This window comes from Martes martes, assembly GCF_963455335.1.
Source record: "Martes martes genome assembly, chromosome: 18".
Lineage (NCBI taxonomy): Eukaryota > Metazoa > Chordata > Mammalia > Carnivora > Mustelidae > Martes > Martes martes.
The window spans coordinates 28,185,153-28,207,998 of record NC_137906.1 but is presented as its reverse complement, the minus strand read 5'-3'; positions in this window follow the sequence as shown (position 1 = coordinate 28,207,998).

The following is a 22,846-nucleotide window of genomic DNA, read 5'->3' as shown; positions in this document are numbered from 1 at the left end:
GTCGAATGACTCGCCCAAGGTCACACAGCTCAAATATGCTGGAGCCAGACTTAGAACCTGGCGTACTGGCTTCCAGGGTCCAGAATTTTGACTCCTCTTTGTGCAAATAATAATCCACTATGTTGGGACATAAAGGAAACGGGGCAGGGCCGAGAGTGTTGCACAGGAGTGGGAGGAAGATGGGACCAGAGGACAGGGGACAGGCCAGCAGAGCTGTGCAAGTCACCCAACCGCTTTAGACCAATCCCAGCGGCAGTGGGAAGTCCCTGAAGGATTGAGCTGGGAAAGGGACATATTTACATGTTCAGGGGAGGAGTAAAGGTCAGGGAAGAGCCCAGATAAAGGTGAGTCAAGGGAGAGAAGCCTTTTAAATTCATGATCCTAAAGGAAATCCTGGTTACTTTTGTAGTTCAGGGAAAGGGTGCATTTCTGGGCTTCCTAGGAAACCCCACTGTCCAGTGTTTCTCCCCGTCAATGGCTCTCCCATGAGCCTGTGATAAAATTAGAACAAAGTGGGGGAAAAATGGGCTTCCGTGCTCCATTTCAGAGGAGTCCTCTCCATGGCTAGCCCCCGAGTATCGTTTAGCTAGCTCACTAACTAGAAGCTTTAAAATAACAGAATTGTTTAGTAGCCGAAAAATACAGTTATTAGCTATGATTATAGGGGAATCCGGTGAGCCGTGAATGTGCTCTGCCTGTCTTCTCCTAACTGGCAATTTCGGGCTGCCTCCTCTCCCCACATTTCAGAACGGGGGGGGGGACCCAAACCTTGCTTGCAAGCGGCTCCACATTGTTTATTTGTTATTTTTAAACAAATCAAATGGAAATTGATCTCCCTTCTTGGGAACACGGTAGCTGCCAAATGGCCTGGCTCTCCTACAGGTTTTCGTGGCAAACACCATCCGTTAGCCGTGATCGCTTCAATTGTGAATAATCAGGGAACTAATTACAGCCCTTGTGGCATCGCCCTCACCAGCAGGTAACATAATTCACTACTAAGTGGGGTGAAAATGAGCCTCCCGTGCTTTGGAGGAAATAGTTGTTCCAACCCTTGTCTACTCCAGGTGTGCCTCTAGGAAGCTGGGGTCCATCAGCTTGAAGGAGAACCTCTCCCACCTGCCCACCTGTCCATCCCTCCCTTCTCAGCAAGCATTGATTGAGGATCTGAGTTTCAGACCCTACCCAGTGGAGCTCATATCCTGCAGGGCAAGCTACATGATAAGTAAGTGACTAAAGGAGATCAATTTCAATGGTTATAAGGGCTGCAAAGAAATGCAAACCTCATGTTACCTTAGAAGGAACACTTCTCTGAAGAGACCGCCTCATCGCTTCTTGGCCTTTTGGCTAAGATCAAGTGTGAAGAGACAGCCTCCACAGAGGCCTGACTGAGGAGGGTGTGACCCTGCAAAGATCTAGGGGCAGAAGTTTCTAGCAAATGCGGAGGCCTGACGAAGAAGCGAGCTGGAGGTTTGCAAGGGCAGAAGGTAGAATTCCCGGATGGACTGATGGACGTCATGTCTGCTTTGCAGCCATCGCCCCGAGCTTTGGTGTATTCTGAGGGCAGCGGGACACCCCAGAGGGCTTCAAGGAAAGTGGAAGGCAGGATCCGTGTGAGACCAGTGGAGAGAAGAGACCAAGAGTGCAGGCAGAGAGACCAGTGACCACGCCTGACTACTGGCAGCTCCGACCAAGGTACTTACAGCGGGGCTGGGGAGGAGGGCAGGATCCCAGGTATCTGTAATGGAGGGGGAGCCCCCGGCCGCTGCATGCTTCAATGACTATCGTCCCAGGTGTCTGGATGCGTCACTGCATTTCCTCCTCAGACCAGTGGACAGAGCTGCTCTCTTCCAAGCCTGTATTTCTTAAGCACCTGCCGTGTGCATGGGTTGGAGTTCTCTTTAAATATTCTGTCTAGGGGCGCCCAGGTGGCTCAGTTGGTTAAATGTCCAACTCTTGGTTTTGGCTCAGGTCATGATCTCAGGGTCATGATGCGTCAAGCTCCATGCCCAGCGTGGAGTCAGCCTGACATTCTCTGTCTCCCTCTCTCTCTCTCTCTCTCAATCTCAAATAGATAAATTTTTTACAAAATAAATTTTAAAATGCTCTACTGTGATACCAGTCCTCAAAAGCAATAGATTTGTCCCATTAGAAAAGCACGGTGATTTCCAGAAAGCCTGCTGTTACAAATATGGAACAATATACATTGTCTTTGGTTTGGCTTTACTTCTGGGTCGTGAGGAATTCTCGTGAAGAGTTACATGGACTAACTTCCAGAAAAATGCGTATGCTTGAAAGATCATTCATACACATATTCCCCCCCCCCAAGCCTATCCATGAACACTTTGGGGACCGTGGAACCCCAGCAGATTCCCTCCTATCAAGCGATAGGGCATTTGCCCACTCTATCCAGAAAATCTTTAAATAATACTACCATTTTCAGCTTATGTGCCACCCAGTACACCCTCCACTAAAAGTCTTTGTGTGCTATAAGCAATGGAACAGGGGGCAGTGCTCTCAGAGGTGTGTGTTGTCTCGTCCAGAAAAATGGAGAAACTGCCACTGTTGAACTAAATGAGATCATGGGGATAGAGGAGTCCCCTGCCAGCAAGGGCCTCAGAAGCCCGTCTTAGCCCTGCACAGGGTGGGTTAGAGGTCACAGCTGTGACCCCAGGGAGTCGGGCAGTCTGGCTTCAAGAGCCAGCTGCTGGGGTTACAAGTTGTATGAGCTTGGGCAAGGCAGCATGCTTTCTAAGATTTCGTTTGTTCTAGAAGGGGGAAGGGTATGGCAGTTTTCTCCTATGTCTGGGGGGCAGATTAAGTGAGATTGTGTCCCTAGTGCTAAGCTCCCCACAGTGGTGGTGGTTATAAGCTAAGTGGGTTTGGGCAAGTCAAGACACTCGGGAGCCTCGTAACCGCGGTCCTGCCCTGTTAGGCTGGGTTGTCTGGACAATGAAATGTGAGGACATAAATGAAAAACCCCTCGACCACCCTAACAGGCGATATGAAAGTACTGTGGCTCCAAGTGTTTGTCGAGACCTGCTTCCAGAGTGCCCCAGCTCGGAGAAGGGAGGTTCTAGGATTTAAAACAAACCAACCAGTAAATAAACAAACTTTCTTTCTAGTCTGTTGCAACATCCTTTGAGATAATTGGTGACATCCTAAGAAACTGGGGCTGGAAAATTTTCGCCTACGCTCATAAAGCAGGTTGAATAAAACGTTTGTTGGATTCAGCTGAGCAGCTGATGAATCACGGCTTAGATCTGGGCACGAGCCAGAATGTGGTCACATCTGGATTAACTGGAAATGCCACGGGGGGAAATTCTGATCAATTGACTGTTCTGGTTGTTCGAAGTCTCTCTCTCTTTTTGTTCTTGCCCTTGTATTTAAGAGGTTTTTTTTTTGGTTTTTTTTTGTTTGTTTTTTTCAGAATTTAAGTCTGCTGTCCTTTGTCAGTAGGAAGGAGGGGGGAGGGGAAGTTTTGACCAGTTCAGATCTCCATTGTTGTCAAGGTGATGGCCTCTGTCTCAGCACAGGGCTGGATGAGGAGAGGGCACACAGTTTGCATATTCAGTGTGAAGGCAGACTGATCCCTGAATATTTGTAGGTCCGTAATATCGAATGCTTTGTAGCCATTGAAAACTCATATTGTAAAACAGTGCTTGACGGCCAGGGAAGCTATTATGGACTATGGCCCCTGCCCCGCTCCTGCCCTCCCAAAAGAGAATCAAAAGACATGTTGAAGTCATGAGTCTCAATATCTTAGAATATGTCCTTATTTGCAAAAAGGGTCATTGCAGACATAATTAGTTAAGAGGAGGCCCTCCTGGGATCAGGGGCCCCTAATCCAATCTGACTGACGTCCTTATAAGAAGATGGCCAGGTGATAACAGAGACATTCAGGGGGGATGTCCTGTGTGGTAAAGGCAGAGATCCGAGCAACGCAGCTGCAGGGGAGAGGAACGTCCCGGATTGCCGGCCACCACCAGAAGCCGGGAGAGGCAGGGAAGGACACCCCCACAGATTGCCCAAGGATCATGGCCCTGCAGACCCCTTGACTTTGGACCTGCAGCATCCGGACTGAGACAGTATATTTCTGTTGTTTTAGGCCACCACCCAAAGTTGTTTTGACAGCCGGAGGAGATGAACACAGAAGCTGCTAGATTGATAAGTGGAGAGGCATCTAATAAATCAGGATGCGGAGTATGATCTCACTTGCACGGAAGTCATGATTAGGTCATTATAAAGGACAGGGAGGATAGACAATAACATACGACCAGAGTCCACACCAGGTGCTGGGATGGCCGGTGTACATAGAACAAATAGATTATTAGTGTAATAGGGAGAAAGACTATTTTATATGAGAGAAATAATTGCCCCTGGAAATAGGCTCCCCACACATATGCCTTATGCCAACAAACAGCATAGAAGATTTGCCTCCTCAGGTCTCAGCCCTCAGACATCCCCTTTCTCACCCATATGGGCTCAGACAATGGCTCTGGGCTGAGAGAGGAGTTGAAGAGAGAGGAATTATACTCTGTCCCTTTTATAAAATCAGTAGCTCCCCACTACCATCAGAATGTCCATATAAGGTCTGTCATAACTCAGACCCTGGCATAACTCAGACACTGTCCTTTCTCACCCATACTGGTCAGCTTATACCCTACACACACACACACACGTGTGCATGCACACGTACACATCACTTACATGTGTCTAGGTGGTAATATTCTGCCTCATTCCTGAAGGAATCTCATGGCTTCCCACATAAAACCAGGTTGTGCTGTGCCTCAGTGCCTTTGCTCATGCTGTTTTCTTGCCAAGAATGCCCTCCCCACGTGAGTCCCAGTCATCTTTAGATCCTCAGCTTAAATGCCAGTTCCTCCAAGAAGGCTTTCTTGATGCCTCTGCCTCATTAAGCTCATTAAGTGGGATGGGCAGAGGGAAGCTAGCAATTGCGACTGGGTGTCCTGTCCTCAGTCATAGTTGCTGGCTTCCTTCTGTCCACCCCACTGTGCCTGGGCCTACTACTTTTGCCTCGTATTAGGTCACCCCCGGCTTGGAACCCTTACATGGGTTCCAGTTACTCTTAGAATAAAATTCAAATTCCTTGTCATGGCCAATAAAGCCCTGCAGGACTGCTTCGACAACCCCAGCCTCAGCTTATATAGTATATGTACTATGATACTTGCTAAACAATGAAATGGATGGGTGGGTATGAGAGTGGGTAGATGATGGGTAGGTGGATGGATGGATGGATGCATGGATGGAAGACAGATGGGTGGATGGATTATTGAGTGGATGGATGGATGGTTGGATGGATGGATGGTTGGTTGTCCTCTCTTCCTTCGATGTGAGTGTAAACTTGCAGGGAGTGCAGCTTGAGTTTTTATTTTCCTCTTCAACTAAACTCTTGAAAACATTCCATAGCAAGAGAAAAGTATATTTAATTTTTGGTTTTGCCAGTTATTATCATTCGCAAATGTTTTGTTGCTCTAGGACTCAGATTCCTTGTCTTTTCACAGGGCATTAAAGCAGATGATTCAACAAAGTTCACTAGAGGTTCTTCTTGGGCCAGTGGTCCTCAGACATCCACACTGTGCTTGTCTCACTCATGACTTTTGCCTACTCTCTCACCTCTTCTCTCTGTTCTCCAGCCTACACCAGGGGAAATTCTAGAGAAGCATTAAGCCTGTTTTCAGTTGACTTAATGGCGTCAGGGTCTCACTTTTCCTCCCAGCTGCCCATCAAGGTGTAAATTCAGGTGAAACTCACCTAACATAAAGTTGACCGTCTTGAGTGTAAAGTTCAGTGGCATTTAGCACATTCACAGCATTGTGCAACCTTCACCTCCACCTGGTTCCAAAGCACTTTCATCACCCCCAGAGAAAACCCCCTTCCCATTAATCGGCCACTAATCTGCTATGGCTTTACCTATTCTGGATATTTCTCGTATATTTCATACACTGTGTGACCACCATGTTTTCAAAGTTTACCCACGATGTAGCATGTATCAGAACCATATTCTCTTTTATGGCCAAATAATATTCCATTGTGTCTTTATACCTCATTTTGATGAACATTTGTGTTGTTTCCACCTCTTGAGCTGTAGCGGGTGGTGCCGCCACGGACATTTGTTTGAGTATCTGTGTTCAAGCCTTTGGAGAAGATCCCTGCTGGGTCATAGGGTAATTCTGCGTTTAACCTACTGAAGAACACAACCATTTTCCACAGAGGCCAAACCATTTAATGATTTAGCTGCATTTTTAATGTTGCCTGTTCTAGAACCCAAACTTTGTTCGCAGTGGTAGGCTCAGCATTGAGAAGTCCGGCTGGTACATGAGCCAGTTCTTGTTCGATTCTAAAGCGAATGGAACATGGCAAACTGAGACTCAGGCCTCTACAGCTGAGGGAAAATGGTATCTTAGTTGAAAGCTACTGTCCCAGCCTTTTCCTCCATCAGCGTCCTTCCAGTCCAACTCCAGGTTAGACAGAATTCTCTCTCAGGACTCTCTAGAAGTAGCTTAGTTCACTGAAGGAAATTGGGTGTATAGGGAGATGTTTTGGGAAAATTGTGAGTCTCCGAGGACTCAGGAGAGAAGCTTGGCAGAAAAATCAGAGCATGCCACTGAGGCTCGGCCACCATGACCCAGTCCTAGGAGCCCCCACCCAATTCCACCTTCACTGGCCGCCTACCCGGGCAGAGAGAACGGCCGACCTCAGCCCCAGGGTGAAAGCCGTGGCAGTCAGGGATGTCGCCAAGATCAGATTCACCCTTGGGATCTTAATCTCCTGTTGGAGGAGAACAGACTTAACGACTCCAGCCCCAGAATTAGAGTCCAAGCTACTAAGTGCTTCGTGACTCTGCAGAGGGAACAGATCACTCAGTCCAATTCTGTTAAAACACGTAGTAAATTATATCTCTTGGTAATGAGTCCAGGATGGCAACCTAAGCAAAAACAAAGAGACAGACATTTCACAAGTGGCTGTTTGTTCTGTCTGGCTTTCTCTCTGTGCCTCCTCCCTCCTCTGCCTGCACATGTGTGTGTCCATGTGGCACGCATAGACACACATACACCCCCATCCTGGAGCCCCGTGATGCTTTCTTCTTCAGGGAGGCTGGGAAAAATATGGGTATCTGAAAGTCGGACAGAACCCTGTTGGCATCCCAGCTCTTCCACTAATCAGCTGTGTGACCCCCAGCAGCTTACATTCCCTCTCTGAACCTTTAATTCTTCACTTACAAGCTGGGAATCTCGTTAATATTTATGCCAGTCACCATGACTGGCAGGACACACATTGAAGGCACCCTACAGTTTGTAGAGTGAGTAAGCCTCTCTTCTCCTCCCAGCGGGCCTAGATGTCAGTGGGAGGACAGACCCAGAGGCTCCGTGTACTCAAACATTTTCAGAGAGCCAGAGCAGCCATGTCCTGGGAAAGTCATATTGAAAATAGGGCCAATTTGGAGGTGTTTGGTGATAATTAAAAATCACAAAGAACAACATGTAACCCAGTAGTCTTTGAAATACCCATTAGCACAAACTGTTAAGGAAAAAGCAGAGAGCCACCGCGTCATTCAGCACTCAGTTTCAGACTGACACGCTTTAATCTAGCTTTTAAATTTTTAATTATGTTAATCTAATTTTAGACATTAATGAGATTGTGGCGCACAGTATTTATTTCCATTTCAGGTTGTTTGCTTTTCTTCTCGATCACCCACTCTCTCCCTGGGGCAGGGCGCTGGAGCCGGAGAGCTCCCCGGGAATGCTGGGGCCTGCTTCCCAAAGTGCCTCAGACTGGCCACTCAAAGCGTGATCTCCCCGCTGAGCGGCATCCGCACCCCCTGGTTGCTGGTTACAAATGCAGAATCTCAGGCCCCAGCCCAGACCTGCTGCATCAGAATCTGCACTTTGCAAAGATCCCCTCTCCCCGCCCGGTGATTCTTGAGTGCATTAAAGCAGGAGAAGTACTGCACTTGAGGGTCCTCCAGACACCGGTGATGTTTCCATGAACATGGATGGCCCCTGGACCCAGACTGTGCGCGGGGCTGCAAAGCCAGGGGAAACCCATCTCTTCATTCTGCCAGAGTGTCTGTAGTTAATCTCGTTCTTGTTTCGGTGTGACTTGGGGACGTGAGGGAACACGTTCTCCAAAAAAATCCAAACCCTTCAGTGGAACATCAGTCCTTTGATAACACAGGATCGGTTCTGTCCCCGTGAGCGGCGGCAGCTGAAAGGGTCCTGGTAAGAATAAGCCCAGCTCCCCTTTTATTCTCCGCTGACCGTGTGGCTGGCCCTGTTCTCAGTGCCTTACAGGTACTAGCTCACGTGATCCTTACAGCATCCCTGGGAAGTCAGTGGCACTATTATCCCCATTCCACAGATGAAGAAACTGAGACTCAAAGTATAAGTGACCTTTCCAAGGTCACAGCTAGTGATCCCAAGAGCCTGACCGTGGAGCCTGAACTCTTACGAGTTCTGTGCCTTTGTGATCTTCAACCCAAGTGAGACCCTGATTCTGTTATCCAGCAGATATGTACTGAGCACCTGTGAGGTGCCAGGCCTGTGTGAAGCAGTGGGGATAGGACTGTGAATGGAGACAGCGATGTCCCCCCGGGGGGGCTTATGGTCTTGGGGAAGATGCGGACGTTAAGCGGATCATCACATGCACCCGAATGCACACATGAGTATCCTTCCAAAAGGGGAGAGTTAGGGAGAAGAGATACGTGGTGCTCTAAGTGTAAGTGGCAGGGGGGTCTGCTTGTGTGGGTGTTGGGGTAGGCCTTCCCACAAGATCTCTGAGCACAAGGCTCATGGAGATAGTAACTGAAAAGGGGGCATAAACGGTCCAGAAACAAAAGCCCACATATGCAAATCCCCTGTGGAAGAGGTCCCTAGGATGTGTGGAGCATCTGAAAGGAGGTCCAAGGGTAAGGATGCAGGAAACAAAGGGGATGAAGTTGTCCAATGGTGGGGGGGGGGAGCCCCAACTAGGAGCCAGGGGGCTCTTGGAGGCTTGCCTGTCCGTGTCTCCTTATCCCCATGTGGCCCCTTTCAGTGCCCCAGGATGGGTCCCCTCTCCCATCTCACCATACCCTTGCCCCTTTGCCCCATGCTCCAAGCTTTCCTGTCCCCCTTCTCCTCTTTGAGGACCTGACCCTGCTTTGTGGTAGCACAGATTTGCAGCTATGGTCACAAGGACAGAGATGGTGCATATGACAGGAGCCCAGTTCAACAGGGCTTAAACCTGAGTCATCTAGCTTCAGGCATACCTGGATTCAGGTGTTCTATGATGACCTTGGGAATTCCCTCTCTCCATCTTGGGATAACTTCATTTCCAGTGGGCTTGTTGGCCTGCTCCAGCTCTGGACCAGTGTATCCCACTGGGTTATTGCCAGCCAAGAAGACCTCTTTTCTGATGATTCTGTGACCTTTCCAAGGAGAAGTTCTAGTGGCCTAGTTTGGGTGATGTGCCTGTCCCTGAACCAGTCACTCTAACCAGGATGAGCTGATATTTTGGTTCACCAACTTAAGGGACCACCCCCAGAGCCCAGGGCTCCTTAAGGCTCCAAGGAAAGAATCCAAATAGTGGACACTTTGGGCATGATGAGTGTGGGGGGACAGGCCTAGAGGGAAGTGAGCCATGCCCTTAGGTGTGCCCTTCAACACTACATTTACAGCCATACTCCACTCTGTTCCTAATAGCAGGGGTGACTGAATCACTCTTACAGGAATGTACTCCAATCATAAAATGCCATTGGTTATTTTTAAAATGCTGTATTAAGGTAACATGTGCTGGCTCTGGAAATGTCAGCGTGGGAATGCCAGCATCTTAGCATCAACAGGACGGTGTTGAGTGCTCTAGTGGGCACAAGTCTTGGCTAAAGCACCTGGAAAACCCAAAGTAATGGTTTCTTGTCTCATTTCCCCAGAGTCACTGTGTTGTGTTCCCTCGCCCCGCACCATGTTGTTTACGATAATTAATAAGGATATATTTGTTACCTACCAAGGATGGGATTTTGTGTCTTGGAGTGGAGGAGTGAAGAAAGAGACAGACAAACAGAAACAGGCAATGACAGAGACAGATATGCATGGAGAGAGCAAGAAATCAAAAATAAAATGAATAGTGGGCTTTCAAAAGAGTTTGGGGGGGCGCCCCAAACACAAGTGGAAAATTCATCAAGCTTCCCCTTGTACGTGGCTATGGCTCTTGGGCCAAAGGACAGGAAGCACTTTGGCCTGGAACCTTTTGAGGAACTGTGGACATTTCCTGTGCCTGGGAGGGGAAAGAAAAAGGAGCCGAGATGGGGACAGGTGCTCTTCCGGAAGCTTTTCCCTCCCCTCCCCCCGCCCCAGACACCTGCCTGCAGGAGGAAGTGCTGTGGCCTGGTCACACGGCATGTGCAAGCAATACATCCACCCCCGTGCTGTTGTTGATAAGACATTTACAAATTTAGTGAGAGAAAAATGTGGTCATTTATACTGCCATGTTGTAAAGTCTGACATTAGTGGAGCTATTGGAGCCCATGAATCACAGAAGGAGGTAAAAACTCAAATGGATATAAATGTCCATTAATAGGGAGAAAGTTAAATAAATTGCACTTCACATCATAGACTAATATGAAGCCATTATACAAGTGAGATAGACCTCTACGGAGTGCCACGGAAAAGCAAACTGCAAACAATACATATCATATGTTTGCCCTCACTGATGCCACAGACACTGTGCGTGTAAATGCACGACGTATCCATGCCAAGCAATACCGGTGATTATCTCCTAAGAGTAACTGAGCATAGTAGGATGGGATCTCCATAGTTTCTTTATACATTTATATATTTTCTACTGTTGGACTCTTTCTCGATGAAAAATAATATACGAATGACATTATACCTCCCACGTGAGAAATAAAAGTGGAAGTTGGTGACTTGGGGAGAAGAAAACAAATTACTTAATTTACTTACCGTCAGCCTCATTATTCCTATCCCCGCCACCAGCTCAAAAAACCACCGCTGATACTCCACCTCTGGCCATTGGTCTGTCTGTGGTTCTCCTTCCCAGGCTGGAATACGTTTCCTTCCGTCACTCTCCACCCTTCTGGACAATCCACAAGGGTGTTTTCGTGCACATGCATTGTGTTCAAAAACACGTCGAATCCAGAGGTGGTATTATTACTACAATCGCATAATACAGTGTGTCAGTCAGGATACGGAGCAGTACCACATGACCCTCAAATTGAATCGCAGTGTTTTGCTTCAAGTGGTCACCCATGCTGGGGTCCAGGGTTAGTCTCTGGAGCAGCTCCTATGTGGGATGTTGCTGATCTCATGTCAAAGGCGAAATGAGATCAGGGAGAGCCACACAATGGCTCCCAGGCTTTCTTCATAGAAGAGAAGTGTCCCAATCACTCGTGCTCATATTTCACCGACTTTTAAAACAAGCCCAGTGTGGGGCGCCTGGGTGGTTCAGTGGGTTGAGCCTCTGCCTTTAGCTTGGGTCATGATCTCGGGATCCTTGGGATCGAGCCCCGCATCAGGCTCTCAGCTCAGCGGGGAGCCTGCTTCCCCCTCTCTCTCTGCCTCTCTGCCTACTTGTGATCTCTGTCAAATAATATAAATAAATAAATTCTTAAAAGCAAAAAAAAAAAAAAAACAAAAAATAAGCCCAATGTCCAAGCTCAATGCCGAAAGATCAGGGAGGTATGACCCTCTCAGGTTAGGGGGTTGGATGGAGAGGGAGAAGCAGGTATTTGAACAGTAGCACATTTCCTCCTGTGTGATTTTCAAAGACTGGGACCACAGCAAATATTTCTGGAGTATCTGGTCCGTCCTAGGTATTACTATGCCACAGGAGGAAAATGAAGACAAGTCATAATAATAATAATAATAATAATAATAAATAGACCCTCCTACACCAGATAGTGTACGAAACACATGAAAAGCAACCATCTGTTTCATCTTTATGTCACTGTTACTAGAGATGAGCAGCCTGGAGCCCAGAAATATTAAGTCACTTGGCCAAGTTCCCCCCAGGAGCTTACAGTCTTCGGGTATCCCAAGAGGTGTGTAGTCTTTAACTATGAAGATTGCTCGTGATGCTGTGATTTTCAGAAGTTTATATATTAACTTAGCAATCGCCCACCACAGGCAAGAACTGAGTGGGTTTTCTGGATGCTTTGGAAAAGAAGACCATAGGGCAGCGCTTAAGAATATCGCTAGGACTTTAGTTCCTCCTATCTCCCCCTTAGCTCTATGACCTAGGGGAGTTACTCCACCTCTCCGCCTCCAGACGGTCACCTAAACTGAAGGTGATCACGGAGCCTGCCCTTTGGGCTGTCTAATCAACAGGATCTGTTGAGTGCCTCCTCCGTGCCAGACCCCGTTCCAGAAACCAGCCATGAGTGAATCATCCCTAGACTTTATTTTCTAGTGGGGGAAGAAAGAAAGGAAACCAACAAATCAATATATAACTTAATGTTAATATAATAAGTGCTATGAAAAAAACCTAATAAGGCAGAGAAAGGAGATTGAGTGATGGGGGTGCTATTTTAACTGCAGTGGTCAGCAAAGACCTTACTGATGAAGTGATATTTGAGCTGAGGCCTAAATAAAGTGAGGGACAAACAGGGCACACGAAGTTCGAAGAACGTGTGCTCCCAACAGAAGAGGCGGCAGATGCAAAGACCAGGAGGCCGGGCTGTGTTGCATGCGTGTGGAGAGCAGGGGAGGTGAGGCCCACGCAGCATGACTGAAGCAGGTGAGCAAGGAGGACGATGGCAGAAGGGAGGCAGAGAGACCAGGGGACCAGATAAGGACCTCGCAGGCCAGGAAAGGGCTTTCAGTTCTGCTCAGCTGTGAGGGTTAATTGCAAGAACCCACAATGCTGTGCACCATGCCAGGTACCTAGCAAGAGATGAATGGATGCCAGCAACTCCTCATTCATTTAGTGACCAAAGATTCGTGGCGGGCCTGTTACGTGCTAGATATTGTCCTGCGTGCTTGGGACTCGCCAGTACACATGACACGCAAGTCCAATTGGAACACAAGAGCCAGACAATGAAATAAATGAATATAATAAGTAAATAAGTAAGTGATAGAGCATGTTAGAATGTGGTCAGCGGTGTGGATAAGCGACAGGGAGGTGGGGCAGGAATGGGGCTCTGGGGTGTCAGGCTGCGGTGTAATAAGTACTATTAATGGGCGAGTAGGTCTCCTTGGGAACACAGACTGGAAATGGGGGATGGGATTTGGGGAAGCGGACTTCTGGGGGAAGAGCACGGCAAGCAGGGGGAGCAGCGGGAGCAAAGGCGTGGAGATGAGGCCATGACTGGCGCGTTTGATGAACACCACGGACTTCAGGGAGCAGGAGCTGGGCGAGCGAGAGGAGAGGAGCAGGGGATGAGGTCACAGGGTGATGGGAGCCAGATGACGTAGGGCCTTTGGCTTGTGCTGTGAGCGCCAAAGCACACACAGGTGTACCAGGGGTTTCTGAGCCCAGAAGGGGCAGGACCCAACATGGGTTCTAACAGAGTGGCTCCAAGCGCTGGGTTGAAAAGATGCGGGACAGGTGGTGTTTGGAAGCAGGGAGACCAGTTAGGAGGCTACAGCAGTCATCCAGGCTGGGGATGTGGCTGGGCATGTGGCTGGGGCCCAGTTGGCAGTGGTAGAGATATTGAGAAGATAGAGGATTCTGGAGATAATTTTAAAGTAGAACCCCTTCGGCAGACCCCTGTGCATCTCTTCCACTCCCAGTCTCTTTGTTATCCCTGGCTGAAATAATCAGAGAGAAGAGGAAGTGCATGTGTCCCATGCCTAAGCTCCGTCATCTCGTGCACCTCCACTCACTGCTTGCTTGGCTAGGCCTCCGTTATGCAGCTGCGCCTACCTCTGATGGTGCGGAGGCAGTTCCAATAAACTCAGATTGGCAATCTGAGGCTGGGCATAAGGGAGCAAGGATAAAGATGCCAGCAGTAGTAAGGAAGAGGTTTCACGTGAGAAGAATCTCTTCTTCCAGCCTTCTTCTGGTCCTCCCCCCACCCACCACCCTCTTAAAGTCTTGGAAGATGGTTCTTACCATGCAGACATGCGTCTTGGGTCTCTCTTTTTAGGAGGAATTAATGGATTCTTATTTTCATATGTTCATTCATTCATTTATTTTGCAAATAATTTCTTAGGGCCGGGCATTCTGATGAGTGGTAAAAATACACAGGAGGCACAATCCGTGAAGCCCCTGACTACACAGAGCATATAATTGAGTAGGAAAATAATTAAATGAGTCATCCAACCCATAAGCCGAGGAACGTGGTGGTCAAGAGAAGTAGGGCCCGGGGGACAGACTTTGGAGCCAGCTCCCTGCTGGATGATCTCTGGCAAGTTAACCTAAGTGCTCTGCCTCTGTTTTCTCATTTGTGAAATGAGGGATAATAAGACAGCCTATGCAATGGGTTTGTGGATGAATTAAAGGAAATCATGCTCTTATGGAAATATCCAGCCCATTGGAAACATCATGTGGGTGTCAGCTATTACTATAAACATACAACTCAGATTATGATAATCCTATGAAGGGAACATATACAGTATGTATAAGAAGAAGAAGAGAAGATTGAAAATGTAAGTGAATTTAAGGGGAGCACTGAAGGAAGACGAGGAGCTCGTCCATGAGTGTTCAAGGACGGAATGTTAAAGGTGGAGGGAAGGGTACGGGTGAAGACTCTGGTGCCGGGAAGGAGGCTGGCCTTTTGGAGGGCTGCAGAGAGGGTGGGGCAAGGTAGAGTGATCAGCAAAGACACTTGGTCCTTATCTGGATGGACACCAGGAAGCAGAAGACAGGGGACTGTCCCGAACTCCCCAATAGCAAGTTTAATGCCCTAGACGATTCTGACATGGATCCTTGTCAGGTGGTCCTGTTGAGCCTATTACTGCCAATCCCTGCATCTGTGTGGCCTCTTCTCCTGCTTTGTCTGGGGGCAGATATTTTCTAGGACCTGGACCCAGTGCACGCCCCTGTGATCTGAAACCTCCCCCACCCCACAGGGGTCAGCTCCTGCAGCCGTGTTTGTGATATGTGACTTTGACCCCACCTTGGACACAAATGACTAGACTAAAGGCCACAAAATGGGCCAGCTGGATCCTCCCCTGGGAATTTACATTTGGCTAAGTTGTTTTGACCAGCACTTGAACGGAAAGAACATGAAGAGGAACGGGTGGCCACACTGAGGTCAGAGAGGCAACAAAGCTGCTGTGCAGAGGAGGGAAGTAAACAGATGAGCCGAGAGCAGCAGAGAGGGGGGAGAACACAGTTCCAGAATGAGGAGAGAGGACAGTTTCCTTAGACCCTGATAGGTCAGGTGCTGGTTCTAGACCCTTAGAACCCAGCCATGTTCTAGTCTTCAATACTTCCCATCAAGCACGGACAGATTTGAGTCAGTTTCCTTGGTTTGCACTGCCACATCCCATGAGAAATTCCTTTCTCTCCTTGACCATTCATTCCGTGAGATGCCCGAGACAGGTGCCAGTTCATTGTTGGACTGGCTCGATCTGGTTAGTGGGCAAGGTAGGATCTCATGGTCGCTCTGCAGAGTCTTCCACATCCCTGAGCCTTTTATTTTTATTTTTTTAAAAGATTTTATTTATTTATTTGACAGACAGAGATCACAAGCAGACAGAGAGGCAGGCAGAGAGAGGGGGGAAGCAGGCTCCTGGCCGAGCAGACAGCCCGATTCGGGGCCCGATTCCAGGACCCTGAGATCATGACCTGAGCCTAAGGCAGAGGCTTTAACCCACTGAGCCACCCAGACGTCCCACACATCCCTGAGCCTTTTAAAGTAGAAAATTCTCCGCAGCTAACAAGTGCGTATTACAAGAACAAAAAACCCCACCTTAACAGCTCAACTCTTTTTGCACAGGTATATACAAATAGCAATGTTTTTAGATGGTTTATGGTAGAACTTCTGTGCATATGGACATCTAGTTGACTGAAACATTTGAAGAGCCATAGATCATGTAGACAGTATAGGAACAGATCTAACCACAGAGGGCACATAGGGATTTCCTTTGTAAATATTTTCTCTTCTGGATTAATTTGTTGTCTTATTAATGTTACTACTACTACTAATAATAATAGTTAATATTTATCAACTAATGACTGTGTTCCAGATCACTGCTTATGAATTTAATTCTCATAGCAATCCTATGAAATAGGTGCCATCACCCCAATTTACAGATGAAAAGACTGAGGCACAGAAGGTTAAGGAATTTGCCCAAGAGCATCTAGTCAATGACAGACCTGAAGTTAAAACTCAAATACTGAGTCCCAGAGGCCCAGGCTTGCAATGGTTGCCCTTCATTTGCTTTCAGGCAGTTTCACAATCCACAGAGCTGGCTCTACGGCTGATCTTTATAGTATTATCATGTTTCCGACACTGACTGTTTTCATCCTCTGAGCTACTCAAAGGGCTCCTTCCCCAGCCCCTCTGCTACTCTCTCCCTCCCCCTCCATCTCAAATATTTGGTAGATGTGACAGATCAGCCAAAAGCATTATTTGCTTGTGGAACAGTAGAACCACCAGGGAAATAATTCACCCAAGGCAATAAAAATAGTAGTTACCATTTATTTAGTACTTAATGTATGCCAGGCTATCCCCTTTGTGGTCACTATTTCATTTAATCCTAAATCTCCCTCTGAGGAAGATATGAGTATTCCCCCTTTTTCTCAGATAGTAAAGCTCAGACTTAAAAAGATGATGTGACTTAGCCAGGGTCAGTGAGCCAGTATATGACAGAGCCAGTATTTAAGCCTGTGTTACATGACACACATATACACGCACATACAAAGCCTAGACTCTTAACCACCAAGATCCGTGGTTCCAGAACTAGAAGGAAAGGCAAGGTAGAACCCAGCATGGGTCTTGCAGCTCACATCAGTCCTCCTTGTACTGCAGGGACTCGTGCACGAATGCTAAAAAGCACTGTCTACCGAAGAAGAGGGAGTTAAAACCAAGATGCTCGTTCGAGGAAGTTTTTGGAGACACTGAGTACACAGTGATTATTGGTGGGCTCAGCAATTTTTGTTTCGATGGGGACTCTGGAAGTGGCAAGGTGGTTCCAATGCCATCTCGTCACTGTTGGCCCTAACGGCGTCCTCACCTCCTCACCCACGGGGCGCCATGCAAAGCAAAAAGAGAAGGGCAGGTTTCCCTTCCCAGCCAAGCCAACGGGATGCGGATCAGGTGAGAGATTCCTCCGCAAGCTCCCAGAAATGGTGATACTGCTGGTATTGGTGAATTTAGGTGCAAAATGGGATAATTGCCAATGTGGGTAGGATGGAGCCAGAGAAATATTGTTTTGGGATGTGTCCAGGGTGACTCACCAAGCTTTGTTACCTTACGACCCGTTAAACACAGATTATACACCAGTCAAAAGGACAGCGCTTTACACATCAGAATTTCACCAGCCACGTATCAGGGGCCTCACCCTATGGGGTACGGCACACACAACAGGAGAAGAGGTAGTACACCTCCAGATAACCGATTGCAAGATGATGCTTTGGGATGAGAGGGACGACAGCAGAGGCAAAGGAGCTCGGGATGTTTTCACTGGCCCACAGGGCCGACACTCAGTGAGCAAAGAACTTTGCTGAATCCACCTACACACAGAAAAAGAGAGGCAGAACCCAAACAACCAAAGTAGGTTTCATATCCTTCAGGGATGAGAAAATGGAGTCTCAGAGAGGTGCGTAAGGTCCCGAAGGTCACACGGCTAGGAAGCAACGGTACCGGTTTCCAGTTCCACCTGGATCCTTCTGACTCCTGAGCGATGCCATACTATGTTGCTGCTTTCTTCCTCAGAGTGGGCTCAGAGGATTAATGGGAAGTCTCCCTTGGAGGGACTCCACTCTCCCCCAAACAGCTGACAAACATTGGGGCTTGCTGAGAAGTCAGAGCAAAAGTTCAGAGAGGTGAGGAGACACCAGTATCTCTCCAGAAGCATTCCACGGCTTTCTGTGGGTGAGTGTGCTCTGGTTTTTATTTTTTAACAAAACCATAAATAGTTGATGTGGTAAGGCTGACCAGCTTGCCGGCCTCTCTGTGGTGGGGTCTGCCTCACAGCTCATAGGGCCGGGAGACATCTTTCAGCTGAAAAGCAAATGTCTTGACCACAGAGCTGCTGACACGGCATTTCACTCCCTTACACAGACGGAGGAGTCAGGGTGAGCGGACAGGAAGGCCAGAGTCTCAGGCTGGGGATCCTAAGCACGCCTGTATTCCACAGGCTTTGTCCCATCTCAGGACATAGAATGGAAACAGAAGGTACTGTGATGTCGACATCAGGCTCTGGTTTGCAAACCAATTCATTAAGAAGTTAGCTCACAGGATCTCCCAGAGGCGGTGTAGGGGATCAAATGGTGTGGCCCGCCCAAAAAAATGCGTCCATGTTGTAATCCCCCAAACCCCTGAATGAGACCTTATTTGGAGAAAGGGTCTTTCCAGATGTAATTAAGGATCTTGAGATAAGGAGATCCTTCTGGATTATCCAGGTGGGTCCTAAATCCAATGATAAGTGTCCATATAAGAATGAAGCTGGAGGAGAGTTGACATACTGAGAGGAGACACAGAAAAGACGACAACGTGACCACAGGAACGGAGCCTGGAGCGACACGGCTGTAGAGGTCAAGGAATGCCAGCAGCCGCCAGAAGCTGGTTAAGCAAAGGATGGATTCTCCCCTGAAGCCTCCCGAGAGAATGCAGCCCTGCCAACCCCTAGATTTTGGACTTCGAGCCTCCAGAACCGGGGGAGAATACATTTCGGATGTTCCGAGTCACCACACTCGCGGTCCACCGTTCCAACGGTGGCAGGAAACTGATACAGCCGCAGAGAACAGGCTTAGGGGACAGGCACGCCAAGGGCCATCTCTAAACTCACACTGCAGAAGTAGTGCAGCAGAGGCATCACGGTGCCCACAGTGGGTCCCGGGGACCTCGCGACACCGGCTCCTGTTGGCTTTCCTAAGCCCGGGTCCGGGCTGCCCGGAGGCGGGACCACAGCGGCCGCCATCGTGGGTGGTGCCAGCTTCCGGGGGGGGGGGAGGGAAACGCCTGCAAGGAGCAATCCGATTGGTGGAAACTAGGTCACGTGCTTTCACTCCCGCTACAAAGGAGGCCGGGAGATGTGGCGTCCGCCTCCTGTAGTAGAGGGTGGTGCATAGGGTGGTGCATGGGAAGGTGCTCGGCGGGTACAGGGAGACGTGTCCTCCGGAGGTGGCTCGCCGGGCAGACCCGCGTCCAGTTCCCTGATTCCCCTTGCTCAGCGGACGGAGCCGGGGGGCCGCAGCTTCTACAAGTAAACAGCCCTAGAACCATCGTGCTGGGTGAGTGGTGCTTGAGCGTCTTACTCCTGGGCATGATGGGCGGGAGGTCTTGCTCGCCCAATTTCAAGATTGCAGCAGCTGGGGTTTGGGCGAGTTTTTTAATTTGTTTCTCAGAATTAACTTTTCCTCTCTTGTTGATGCTTGCTTTCTCTTCTGGAGGCTGTTAGAGCAGTTAGGTCACGTTACGTGAACTGGCCCCACCAGTCCCTCCTGTGTCCCCCTCACCCCTTTTGCTTCCGCCACACCGATTTCCACTGCTTCTGGAACATTCCAAATACCCTCTGCTTTAGGGCTTGTGCTCATTCATTCTCTCCCGCATGGAATTCACTTCCCTTGGACCTGATAAGGTTCACCGTCTTACTTGATTCTGCTTCATCTCTTTGCCCAAGTACCATCTCTTTCCAGAAACCTTTCCTGCCCACCCAGTTGAAAAGAGCAGGCCCTTACCGTCACTCTCCATCCCTTTACCCGGCCCCGTTAATGAAACTTCTTACCGCTAGCCAGTGCCAGATGCACACTGATTTGCTTGTTTTTTCTTTACTGTGCCTCCCCCCACCCCACCTAAAAGAAGAGTTCCTTAAGGAGAAGCACTGCTTCGTTCAGTGCTGTGTCCTCATGGCTAGAATTCCTGGCATGTCGGAGGTGCTCGGTGATATTAGTGGAATGCAGAAATCGTACTGTCACGAACAGTTTAATATTTGTTCTTTCCCACTAGGATTTAGCCTTTTCTAGGAAATGGTTCTGTGGTATTATTCCGCATCTCCCCTAGAGCCTAGCACAGTGCTGAGCACGTAGAGGGCCCCAAGGAGTATCTGTGAGAAGGACGTACCAATGGGTAAGCACATTTACACATGTAAATCCCAAACGCTTGGATATAAAATGCAAGATTTTCAAGGGGGAGATTTCTCTGAATGGTGTTTCCCAGCTTTAAGTGGCACCCAGTATAATCAGATCTTTCTATAGCTATATTTGCACACACAGCAGCCCATGTAGTTTTATGCTCATAGAATCTTATTCTAGTAAGTAGCTAATAAACATCCATCTAACTTGTATGCTTTTAGCAGAGGAGCTCTCTTTTCCCCTAAACAAGAACTGTGGCTGAATGCCTGTCTAGGAAACAGGTGAACAGAGAATGCCTCTGGCCCGCGGCAGTGGGGATGGGGGGGTGGCTGGGTCCTGCCCACGTGGCCCCTCCCCTTCTTGTAGCATCTCTGGGTCTCTCTGGCAGCTTTGGGAACACCTGTGTTGTTAAGAACAGAAGTGCCCATGTCTCTTCTTTCCTTCTTCTGCCATCAATGGAAGCTCTTCCAGTCGTTTGTCCGGGACTTGGGTAATCGCATGAGAGCTAACAATCCTGGGCAGAGGAGTGTGAGTAAGACAAATCAAGACAACCCAGATGGAGATCACCATCCTCACTGTCTCCTTCTGTGGATTTCTTTTGGCTCCATCTGAGGCCATAATGAGAATTCATTAAACCCACACATGCATATGCACCCTGTGTGCTCTCCACCATTTTACACCAGTAAATACAGTCCCAGGTTTACTCTGGGAGATTGGGACAATTACTCTCACCCCCATTTTACAAATGAATAACAAAGGCTTGGGGAGGTGATCTTATTTATCCAAGGGCACAGGAGACAGAACCTTAGAAACTGGGTGTGACTTTCAAACTTGACCTAGAGAGGAAAGAGGATGGGGTGATTTCTTTCACAATCCGTTGGTGGTTTTCACTGCTTTTGAGGGCGCTAGAGTGATGGCCATAGGCTCTCGGCCTCCTTGGACTCCCAGGTGGACTGTGGTGGGTCCCTGAGAAGTGATGGCCCGGCCTCCTGACTGCCCAAGATTGCAGCTCGTCTGATGGCTGATCATGTGAACCGCACTCTGCCCACCGCAGGGGCCTCCGAAGCCTCTCTGCCTGCACGGTGGCCCTTCCCTCCCCTCTCATGCTGGGGCTCAGCCCGACAGTGGCCCCTGATCCCCATTTCCAGGCCGTGGCTCTGTGCCAAGCACTGTACTGGGTGCTGGGGACACTCGGCGAGCATACAGCCATGGCCAACCAGGCCGACAGAAGGAGGGCCACTTTCAGCCCCCAGGAACCCCCTGGGCTGGACACCTTGTGTAGTACCTGGAGGTGCTGCACAGACCGGGCCCCTGTGGAGCTGCTCATCAAAATACAGAATAATACACGAGTTACAGAATATAGCCTTAGTCCAGCAAAGTCAAGCTATGGGACATTCCGGGACGGTGGGAATTCACACCGGGTTTGTGGACTATCGTGTTGGAAGCCTTAGTTACACCATATTAAGCCTATAATTAGACTCTGATTAGATGCGATTTCAGACATCTGACATTTGTCAAAATGCATTTTTCCTTTTTTTTGGGGGGGGCGGTGCTGGTGATGGAAGTTTTTCCTGTTTATTTGGCACAATAAAGTACAGCAGATGAAATGGGGAAAGGGAAGGTTATCACCTTTAACAAGATTAAATTTTAAATGTTTGTTGGGTTTTTTTTTTTAAGATTTATTTATTTGAGAGAGAGAGTGCACATGCACAAGTGGGAGGGGCAGGGAGAGGGAGAGAGAATCCCAAGCAGACTCCGCGCTAAGCACAGAGCCCAGCGCAGGGCTCCATCACAACCTGAGCCAAAACCACGAGTTGTACACTCGACCGACGGCGCCACCCAGGCACCCCTAAATGTTTTTATAATGTTTGGAATTGTTAAATTGGCTTTGCTGAAACACAATTTCAGCCTTAAGACACTATTTGAATGTTGGTTTCAAGAAAGGCTCTTGAAATTGTTTTAAAAAAACAATGTTTAAGTGTAACAGAGGAGGCCTAAGAATATATATTAGAAAAAAAAAAAAAAAGGAACCAGGTGAGAGAGAGTGAGGGAAATCATTCCAAAAACCATATTTGATTTGATATCAGATAGAAGAACAAGAGTAAATAATGTGGGGTTTGTGTGTGTGTGTGTTGTGTGTGTGGATGGATGTGTGTATAGATGCATGGGTGTATGCATGTGTGTGTTATGTGTATATGGATCTGTGTGGGCATGTATATGTATATGGGTTTGTGGGGGGGGTGTGGATGTATGTGAATGTGTGTAGAAGCATGGGCATGTGTGTGGATGGATGTGGTGTGGATGGATGGTTTGGGTGGATGGATGTGCGTGGATGTGTGTGTGTGTGTGTGTAAGAGAAGCAGTAAAGGTAGAGCCTGGAGCCCATGCTGAGGGCAGAACTTGGGGGAAGAGGAAGGAGGATGCCCCAGGTCCTGAGCCAAGTCCAGTGGGGTGGGTGACAGGAGCGCAGAGAGCCAGCCGTAGAGCGGTGTGGGACGCCGATGAAACCAGGCAGCCCTCAGTTCATCTTAAAACGTACTGTGCCAAAGAAAGGCAAATCCAAAGCCAAAGAAAAACTGGGAGGAGTGATACGTATCTTTCCTGAAGAACATGCAGCCGTGCTGAAGTCGGGAGCCACCAGCCAAAC